The 10,285-nt window shown below is 37.4% G+C and overlaps 1 long non-coding RNA gene across 1 annotated transcript; it reads left to right on the top strand.

Moving 5' to 3' along the window:
• Window positions 1–1,803: 1,803 nt before the first annotated feature.
• On the top strand, window positions 1,804–4,737 carry LOC145783523 (uncharacterized). The gene is made up of 6 exons (XR_014290930.1): window positions 1,804–1,827; window positions 2,402–2,450; window positions 2,899–2,947; window positions 3,251–3,300; window positions 4,042–4,179; window positions 4,460–4,737. It is a non-coding gene; the product is annotated as an uncharacterized LOC145783523 (long non-coding RNA).
• The last annotated feature ends 5,548 nt before the right edge of the window (window positions 4,738–10,285 follow it).

Genomic DNA, 10,285 nt, shown 5'->3' on the forward strand with positions numbered 1-10,285 from the left:
GACGATTCTAAACCAATGCGTAGCCTAAATCGGATCCAGAAAGCAAGGAACGAGTACACGGGTGGGATACGTCGCTACGAAATTCCTAAACTAAACTTTGAGTACACAGATTTGACAACAAACTAGTTGCTCCGGTGGAACGAGCGGAAACTCACTGAGCCACTAATTTTACACGATTTCAGCATGGAACAGCTCACAGAGCTTTTCGTCGAGACCGATGTTCCTACATCGATTGACAGTTTTCCGTCCGGCACACAAGCAGTTGAGCGCGAAATCAAACTCGTCACCGAAGTAAGCGATGAAGCCATTGGCCATGACAACAGACATGAACTTGCTGACGCGAACTGCTGCTCGCTCACATCGTTCACGTTTTGAGTCAAAAAAAGATGACGTTCTGTGATTGTTTTCGTCGTTTTGCGTATTTTCTATTTTGTAATTATTTAATTTCTTTTTGGAAAAAAATGTTTTTTTTACTTTTTTGGGGTAATATTGACTTTTTTGTGCGGCGTCTTCCCGCGCCCCGATCTAAAAAATATTTGCAGATTATTTGTTTGTGACCTAAGCCTCCTATCTGAGCCGAGTTGCTAAGTGATTTGACAAAAAAAGTGCATTGACGGCCCTCCCTACTATGTAGCCTATAGTAGGCTAAAAAATAATATAGGCTAGCCTACTGGTAGGCAATTTGTGTTGTAGGCTACCCTACTGTGGCTTATTGAATCTGCATGTTCTCAATAAACTTATACAAGAAGTGGAACTAATCTTTCTTGCTTTAGGGCTGATAAACAAAATAGATTTCACAATGTTGTTTTCTTATTCATGATAATCAACTTCTCAAGTCAGAAAGCCCCTCTAATGCCAAATTTTTGATTGTTTTAGTTAGTAGCTTGACGTGATATATTATTTAAGTAAAATAAATGTTCCGACTGCTCGATAATTGCCCTCATGATTCCTAATTGTGCTGACGTTGAGTTTGGGTTGTTTCTTTTTCGTTCTCCGTGACGTAGTCTGCCTGCGGACTCAGGCGTTTCACTATTAGCCTACTGTTATTGTCGCTTCTTCCGTTTTGTTTGGAGAGACCACTTACCTTTGTGTGTTGAATTCAGCACTGTGAAACAAGCGAGAGAGGATGCCAGGACGTCTTTACGAGATGTGTGCAAAAATTTGAGTTTAACCGTTTTGAAGTTCATAAGTGTGTACAAAATATAAAGTTTTTATCCCCAATTTAGATTTAATAAATCAAAATAAATAAAAGATTGCAAGTTATGGTCGTAAAAGAAAGAACGAGGGATTCTAGGTAGGTAGCCTATTAAACCCTTAGGTAGCCTATTAGCCTATTACTCTTGTGACCAATAAAGTCTCACTGTAAACGCTAGAAAGACAATTATTGACAGTTAAAATTTTAGAAATTTTGGAGGCGCCATGGTCTAACCCCCCCCCCCCCCCCCCCCCTTGACTACGCTTATGGATTAATTGGGATCTGTGGCTAAGTTGTTAAAAAGTTGTTTTATTTTGTCAACAATCGGATCAAGAACAACCCATTAATAACAAAAGAATTAGGTTAACACCGGATTAAGTCATTAGCAGTGATCAATTTGAGATATCTATCACAACAGTAGGCGACATGGAAGAATAACCTACCAGCCCAGCTTACACGTAAACATATTATGTTTTGCAAGCAGTTCGAGCCAAACATTCTTACTAATGAGTCCCTTACTTGTTTTTATCATTGCGCTGGTAGTGGTAAGTTTGTGAAAGCATGTTGCAGTGGCGTTGAAATTGTACGAAAAAAAAACATTCCTTTCTGAGCGATCGCTTTGGAGAAAGTTGGTAAGTCGGGCTTTGGTTTAGAATTTGTATCAAAGTTAATCTAATTTATTGTTTATGATTCGGGGTGTAGGATTCAGGGTTTATGATTCGGGGTGTAGGGTTTCGGATTCGGTGATATTTGTCAGCTGTTCATGTTTTGGCAAGTTACCGGCAGAAGACGGCTGAATGTGCTGGTCATCTTTCCTAGAAGCTTGCAAGAGAAATTTGCTTTGTTTGAGTCTTCTATAATGCTCAGTGTTGTAGCTGATATAGGAATAGCAAACATGTTTTTTCAGTGAATTAAAGATTCTTAAATCAACTGCTGCTATCATTAATTAAGCTACTGTGTTGTTTGTGGTAAGTACTAACTACCGGTACATGTTTCAAACAGTGATTTACTGTGTTTGTGGTAAGTACTAACTACCGGTACATGTTTCAAACAGTGATTTACTTTACAACATTAAAAAAGGTGTTTCAGATTTTAGTTGCTCAAACCACATCGCAACTAACACCTCTCTTTTAATGTGGTACCGTTATTACTGTGCCCTGCGGTTTAACATTTGAACCAAACCACTTATATATATATACTTTGTAGAGTTCAAGTGTAATGTGAAATGCAATCTCGAACACGTGATTGGAAAAAGGTACGTATGTAGGCTACAAATTCATAAATTGTTTTATGCCTGTTTTAAGCTTGATTATAACATGTGATTTCACAATTTTTGCTTCAATGCAAGTTACCGGCAGAAGACGGCTGAATGTGCTGGTCATCTTTCCTAGAAGCTTGCAAGAGAAATTTGCTTTGTTTGAGTCTGCTATAATGCTTAGTGTTGTAGTTGATATAGGAATAGCAAACATGTTTTTTTCAGTAAATTAAAGTTTCTTTAGTCAGCTGTTGCTATCATTAATTAGGCTACTGTGTTTGTGTGAAGTACTGTACTAACTACAAGTTTCAAACCGTGATTTACTTCACAACATCGTAAAGGTGTTTCAGATTATACGGTAGTTGTTCAAACCATATCACAACTGTGGTGCGGTTTAACATTTTAACCAAACCACTTATAATATATACTGGTATAATATACTTTGTAGAGTTCAAGTGTAACGTGAAATGCAATCTTGAACATGTGATTGAAAAAAGGTACGTATGTAGGCTACAAATCCATAAATTGTTTTGTGCCTGATTTCAGCCTTCATTACTTCATGCGTTTTCACAATTTTTGCTTCAATGCAAGTTACCGGCAGAAGACGGCTGCATGTGCTGGTCATCTTTCCTAGAAGCTTGCAAGAGAAACTTGCTTTGTTTGAGTCTTCTATAATGCGCAGTGTTGTAGTTGATATAGGAGTAGCAAACATGTTTTTCAACATTTCACAGCGGAAAAAAATCATGTTACTACTAACACCCCTGTTCCAATGTGGTGTTACTATGTACTGTACTTTGCAGGGGTTCAAGTGTACCATGAAGTACAATCTTAAATATGTGTTCATGAAATGGTATGTACACATCTGTAAATTGTTTAAGGCTGTGGCTGTATTTACATGCCTCAATAGTGTTGCCAGATAAGGAATTCTGCCCTAATTTGAGACAAGTTTAAAGTTGTAAATAAAAACTTCATTTTGGAAATTTTCTTTAGTCCTGGGCTAAGATCAAAACCCTAACCTTATTCCTAACTCTGGCAACACCTGATTGTAACAATGGCAACAAGTCGGTAAAAATAGCCGCTTCGATTGTTTTAAGGTGACTTTGTATGACTGCTCACTAGTGATTGTTTAAAACTCAAGTAATAATAACTAGTTATGGCTTAAAATTAAATTTTACTTGCTTAGAGTAACATTAATATTAGTCACAGGTTAGCATGAAGTGGTAGCATGTTTTAATGACGTTTTGGTAACTTGTTTCATGCAATTTCACGATTTTTTTGCTTCATTAATGAATGCAAGTTACCAGCAGAAGGCAGCTTCATATGCTGATCATCTTTCCTAGAAACTTGCAAAAGAAATCTGTTATGTTTGAGTCTATTGCAATTGTTTTGTATTGTAATAGATATAGAAATACCAAACAATGTTTTATTATTAAAAAAGTTTCAAAGATTACAAGCAGGATCAAAATTTGTTGACGTCCAACCCTTGCAATACAAGGAACAAAACAGATAGCCATAGCAATGTATGTTAAATTTTGACCATTTGTTGTGATGATAGTGCTCATTCAAAATTTGCATTAATGTGGTTTTGCAGAGCATTGTTCTTTAACGATGAAACTAGAAATGGTGAAGAATTGGAAATAATGTCCTTTCAAACGAACATATTACACTTGGAAGAAGGTATAAGAAATGTGTGGATACCTTCACAGCATTGACTGCTGTGTGACAACTGGTGAGCAAGTATTCAGCAGAAGACAGCTTCCATTTGCTGTGCATCTTTTCTAGAGACTTGCAAGAGAACTTTGTCATGTTGAGACTACTGTGGTTATGACATACTGTTGTGGTTGTAGGGATGACAAACAATGTTTAGCATCTACCAATTTTAATTGCTTTCACATGGTTTTTGGTAACACCAATAATGCAATATGACAGCTCTGACTCCACATATGATGTTTTACATAACTTTTGAACTACGCTTTTGCAAATTTGTGAATTTTATTTCAATGCTGCAGGTGAAAGTGGGACATGGCAAAAAAAAGCAAAAACTTATGAAAAAACCCAGAACAAGCCCAAACAAGAACTTGTATACTATCACTTTGGCAACAACTGGAGAACCAAATAGTTAACTAATGCATGAATGACTGCTTCACTTTGTCTTAGACATATCACAATGTTTGTTGGTGAATTTATTGCAAAAGTAACTGTTAAAACTGTTTAAGATCAAACAATCCTTTACGGTACCGGTACTTTATGCGCTGACAATTAATAAAGCAACAACTGCTATCTTGAAGGACTTGAACCACATTAAGTAACGGTTAAATCAATAACATAAGTACCATACCTAGCATGAGTTTCTTGGCAGCTGAGAGGTACTTCCGAATGAAGAGCAGTCTTTAGAATGTTAAGCGCACGCCCCGAGAGCCGGTGCATCATATTTGCACTGAATGCAAAGTTTATGTCCAATTGTCCATGCTGAGTAACATCTCTGTTCTCGCCTAAAACTTTTCTCTTTTTTATTTTTGCATGGCTAAAAAAAGGCCTTGTGCTGTTCAGTGTTCACGCCAAAAGCTGTCAACTGACCTGATAAAGTCAAAACTTGAATAACAAAAATTGTAAAAAAGGTCTTATTTTCTGACAGAGTATCACTCGATCAGAGTTGGCTCATTGCTCACAACTAGTAAACAACGTTTTGATGCCGTTTTTTTTTTATCATTATCACAGTCGAACGCATAGGCTATACCAAATCGTGTCAAATCCGGTAGGAGTCGCTTCAGAGGAGCTATAGACCCGCAGGTTGCCGACCACTGTCCTAGGGGAACGTTCAAATATTACGTAACGCCTTCGAGGGGGAGAGGGGGGTTATGCAAAGCGTTACGTTAGCGTCACATCGGGGGGGAGGGGGTTCAAGCAAAACGTTACGTAACGCTTTCGAGTACGGAATGGTAGTTTTTTGTGCTGAATTCGTAGTGAAAAAGCGTTACATGGGGGAGGGGGGGTCAAAAATTTGGAAAAAAAGCGTTACGTAATATTTGAACGTTCCCTAGAGGAAGAAGGTTTTTTTCTCGCTGCTTCGATCTTGTTGCACGTGCTTTTATGTGAAGGCAGGTAGTATAGGCTCTTTGCAATCGAGTTTGAAAAAAATAAGCCAGGTCTGTTGACTTATCCATTGAAATTGTTGGTTAAGGGATAGACCAAAGCTGTCATAGGCCCATGCGAGGTACGGTACGTCTTAACCAATGTTATGTGACATTCGAACCACGAAATCGAGCAGTGTGTAAGGGTGCCGGCATGGCGGAGAGCACCTCTTGCATCACTGTGTTGGACGACTTCCATGCAATGGTCAATCCAGCAGTGCTACAAACCTTCTTCAGGGTTAATAGGAAGAATAGGGAAAAGGAAGGCAAGCCCAAAGGACGCGATGAAAAGTTGTCAAATGAATGAGTTTACTTGAGCTTGTTTACTGTTCAACAGCCTTTGGTTTATTTTTTTAGTTTATTTCTACTTCAATTTGGTTTAATCTGGTCTTTTTTTGTTTAGCTTCATGTGTCGTAATGCGATTTTTCATCAGTATTGTATGTTGGTTTATTTTTTAGTTTATTTCTGCTTCAATTTGGTTTATACTGGTCTTTTTTTAGCTTCATCTAGATCAGGGTTGTCCAAAGCCTGGCCCGCGGGCCGCATGCGGCCCGCGACCTCCTTCAATGCGGCCCGCCGCCTCTTCTAGAAAACTTTTAAAAATTACCGTATATCCTCGCATATAAGCCGACCCTAGAAAAACAACCTTAAAGTGCCCCTGACAGGTTGGATCCAAGTATAGTAACTTTTTAAAGCATTTCCTTGCGCAGAATCATACTTAGCAAACTTTTTAACCTTAACCTCGTAGCTCGACTGGTTAGGGCGTAATTTACATCAAACGACGGCTCCGCAGCGCCACCACAGGCGAAACTCCATATTTCACTGCTCTGGGACGACTTTGGTGGTATTACGTCATTGTAAGTCGGCGTTCTTAGCGACGGATGAAACATACGTTTCCTAGATGTGATTGCTGGATCACAGTTTAGTCGGAGTTGGTACAAGCGGTTGCTTTTTTCAAAGATCTGTTGTTTTTTACAGTTTAATAAAACTGTACTGGATACGTTCCTACAAAACCTAAAATATACTTGAAGTGAAAAATGAAGAAATTGTACGAATCATCATTCATATTTAATTCATCATCACTATTCATAATAAATAAAAGTTCTCTCTCTCTCTCTCATAATGTGCCCTCAGTACGTACATAGCAGAGTCTATACATGTAAAAGCCTAGTTTACCTGTACAAGGGTACGTTTTTGTAAACGTTGTTGTTTAGAAGTGCTGAAATCATCATCAGCAACTGGTTGCATCTTTGCTGTTATAGATGGTAGCCTATGGCAAATTCCTTCAAAATGTAAAGTTTGCTCAAGCCCATTTTTACTTGAGTGGTATTAACAAAATCATCTTCAGTGAAGTGAAGAGAACATATATGACTAGTTTTGTATGGCCCATCCTACTTTCGAACACTTGAAGAAAACTTCTACCATTTTCTTCTCAGCACCTTGTTTTGTGGGAAAGCGTAAAAAGAAACCACACGGTCTTTGTCACTGACACTGTCACATATTTATTTATTATTTATTTGCGTCAGACAAAGCTGTCCACATCGAAAACAAAACAACGAAATACTGTAATACACAAACTGAAAATGCACAAAGATCACAGAGAGCCACCTTGGATGCCGTCGGTTTAAAAGCTCACTAAATAGGCTATCTACTGTTACAAATTTACATATAATGAGCGTTGGAAGAATTGAAAGCATTCACAACGATAAAAATAATCAGATGACATCATGTCTGATATAAAGCGATTTGAGGAGTGTATGCAATCGGTTAATAAACGAAAACATGTTTTTTCCTCAATAAAGCATCAAACGTAGTTACATTATTCATTACTTGATATTCACGGGCACTGACCTAACGAGGCAAATTGTGCAATATTCTGAAAGAGTCATTGTAAGCAACACGTAATCGTTTCATACTAGAAGATCTAAACTTGTTCCACAACTGGGATAAGTAAAACGACATACAATAAGAACGAAATAAACTGTTTTTTACAGCGGGTGAGCATTTAGAAAAATTGAGATTTTGCATTATTTGCAGCACAGTACTGAGAGCGTACTTGCCTTGAAATATAATTTTCATCTGAGAACTATCAATAAATACACCCAGATATTTTACAGAGTCTGTGAACACAATTTCAGATTTACCCTAGATGTAGCAGAGGAGCACGTAAAAGATAAAAGTTTTTTGGGGAGAATAACATACCAAATGACTTTTTAGAATTGAAAGTAATTTCATGTTCAACAGCATACTTGTGGCAAACATCTAACAAATTTTGTAAGCCACACAAACTAGGCGAGATGCAGCAAATGTCATCAGGAAACATAATATGATCTAGACAAGAGTTGCCAACATAGCAACCAACTTTTGTTTTATTGAGATAAGAAAGCTGATCAATATATATATACGGCAAAAAGATAGGGGCTTAACACCCCACCTTGTCAGACTCCGCTGGACACAGTAAATGATTGGCACAGGTGACCTTCCCACCTCACTTGCATGGTTTTTTTACTATAAAGGCACAAAGGTCACCAGTATTCCAATAAGCGAACAAAATAGATAGGCAGTAGGCACGTTACGTGTGATAAGCGTTTTAAACAATAAATGATGATTGACTTTGTCGAAGGCTTTTGAAGCATCCAAAAAGACAGAATATACAGGAGTGTCATGACTGATATAAGAGGACACTGGTTGTTTTATTAAAAAACACTCATTTCAGTACTATGACCAGACTTAAACCCAAATTGATTGTCACTGGTATTCCAGAAAGGCAATAGATGATTCACATAAAACGTTCAAACAGTTTTGAGATTACTGTGGCTAGAGCAATAAGTCTATAGTTACCTGAATCTTGAATGTCGCCATTCAAATTCTTTACAATCGGGACTAAGACAGTGTTCAAGCAAGAATTTGGTACAGTGCCATGACTAAGACACATATATATTTAAAAAGTACACTAATATAAAAACAAATAATCAGCATAAACAATATGTTCAGCTGAAATTTTGTCAGCACCAGCAGCGCGGTTTATGGCAGTTTGACAAGCAAGGAACCAATTGTGTCCATGTTGCAACAAAAGTTGTAATATTTATCCCTAGAAGAAATACATGAGTTAACAAATTCTTTTGGCAGTGGCTATTTGACCGGCTCCGGTCTTTGAATCTGAAACACTATTTGACCGGTCATGACGTCACTACATAAGCACTTTTTTCTTTCAAAGCAAAAGACGATAAGCGCGTTAAGTTTTAAATTCAACATGTTTTCTTCAACTGAGCCCGTGGCGGATACGTAACGTCTCGGGCTGCCATTTCAGAGGGAATGAGTTCGATACTGTCCGGAAACGTTTTTTTTTTTTTTTTTTTTTTTTTAACTACAAAAGGATACAAACTGATATGAATGAATCAACAAGTGAATAAACAAATTCTTTTCATTTCTTAGCACAAATTCTCTGAAAAAATCACACCTTCTAATAGGCTGTAAGATTACGTTTCGCTGAAGTCCGAAGTTAAAAATTAAATCCAGTCTCATTGTCGCACAACAATCAGTCAAGTTTCAAAGCATCATCTGAACCAACCCTTCAAGACAACTTTCCACTTTCAAAAATTTAGTTAAAAAAAAAAAAAAAAGAACGCTTCCTGATAGAATCGAACCCATTCCCTTTAGAATGGCAGTGCGAGACGTTACGTATGCGCCACGGATTCAGTTGAAATAAACGTGTTGAATTTAAAACTTAAGGCGCTTATCGTCTTTTGCTTTGAAAGAGAAAAAGAAAAAAGTGCTTATGTAGTGACGTCATGACCGGTCAAATAGTGTTTCAGATTCAAAGACCGGAGCCGGTCAAATAGCCACTGCCAATTCTTTTTCAGTGTTGGTTTTGCTAGAATTTAGCAAGGAGCTGTAATGATGTTTTCACATCTCAGCAATTGCTTCAGGACCTTGTGCTCCACCAACATTTACAGGAAGAGAACTCTTTTTGCAAGTAGACTTTTTTACTTTCTGCCAAAATGACTTATGTGAGCTGTCCAAGTTGAGTGCTGAGGCAAGCACATTTGCTCTATGTTGTTCAGAGGCATGATTACAACGGCGAAAGGCTTTTTTAAACTCCTTTCGTTTGCTCTGCATCAACTCATATAGTTAACCATTTCACTGTTTCCCATTTTTCACCTACATGATGTAACTTTCTCTGGCAGTAGCATGAGCTTGCTTAACATGATTATTCCAACCAGGAACAGAAAATATGTTACATTTCTTCTTTACACCAACAAAGATTTTATCAGAAGCTGCTTTGAGAGCATCAGTTATAATATTATAGAAAGAGTCTATTGAGGCAACATGAGAAGCATCTGAACAATGAGAATTATTGCATTTAATACTTTCAGTTGGCAAGGAAATTTGTGATAGATATTTTTAAATACAACAATACACATGAACAGCAATTTTTAAGCATTGCCTCAACCATAAATTAAAGGTAGCCTACTGTTTGTGAGATACTGTTGTTACACTGCAAATAGCTATAGCCAGATTAGGACAAATAAAAAAGTATCAAAATTGTAGCTCTATGAAACTGCAATTTCAATTGAATTGAGATGCTGTTTGATAAAAATAAACTCAACCTATTTGATCAAAACCTGGTAGTAATAGTAAGTTCACTTTTCTATTTCGGTAATTCTTAATTTGCACATGCTTTAGACCAACAGAGCCCCACA

Source organism: Aplidium turbinatum, chromosome 14, assembly GCF_918807975.1.
Source record: "Aplidium turbinatum chromosome 14, kaAplTurb1.1, whole genome shotgun sequence".
In the NCBI taxonomy this organism is placed as follows: Eukaryota; Metazoa; Chordata; class Ascidiacea; order Aplousobranchia; family Polyclinidae; genus Aplidium; species Aplidium turbinatum.